This window comes from Ipomoea triloba, chromosome 16 (assembly GCF_003576645.1).
Source record: "Ipomoea triloba cultivar NCNSP0323 chromosome 16, ASM357664v1".
Classification (NCBI taxonomy): domain Eukaryota; kingdom Viridiplantae; phylum Streptophyta; class Magnoliopsida; order Solanales; family Convolvulaceae; genus Ipomoea; species Ipomoea triloba.
This window is the reverse complement of record NC_044931.1, coordinates 13,126,275-13,126,947: the sequence shown is the minus strand read 5'-3', so window position 1 is coordinate 13,126,947 and position 673 is coordinate 13,126,275.

Genomic DNA, 673 nt, shown 5'->3' with positions numbered 1-673 from the left:
TACGTACTGAACCCAACATATTTGAGACATGCAAAAATGACTAAGTGTAAGTTCCACTCTTAGTTGCTCCATAGCATGCTCCATAGTGCTTTAAAAATAGCTTTCACGTGTGTAGAAAAGATGTAGTGTTCACGCGTGTGTAATCCATGCAAATTTGCTCCATGTTGACTTTGACTTCCTCCATCACTTGCTCCAAAGACTTGGCCCGTGTGACTTGCTCCAAAGCTTCTTNTTCCTTAGTATTAAAATGTAGCAAGTAGGATTCGAACACTAGATCAATAGGTATATGCTCAAGTCTTTAACCATTTCTCCGTTTTAGCTCATTCAATCACACGCATCAAATAATTATATTTGATCCTTCTTAGCATTGTATAGCGTATGGTGTAAAGATAGTGGATCTTGAAGTTCTTCTCGATTTTGACTATTTGACTTAAACTTCCTCCATTTGACTATACTTGCTCCATGAGTTGCTCCATTGACCCAAAAATTGACTTTGAGCCGTGATACTACTAGCTCCCATCCTTGCTCTCAAAGTTCAAAATGTTCTCAATAAGATTCGAACTCGAGTCTTCTAGTAAGATAATTTGGCCTTGTCCATTGGATCATATACACTCATATGTATAATGGAAGCAAATGACTTACAAGAGTCATTGCAAACTAAACTCTATAAGAC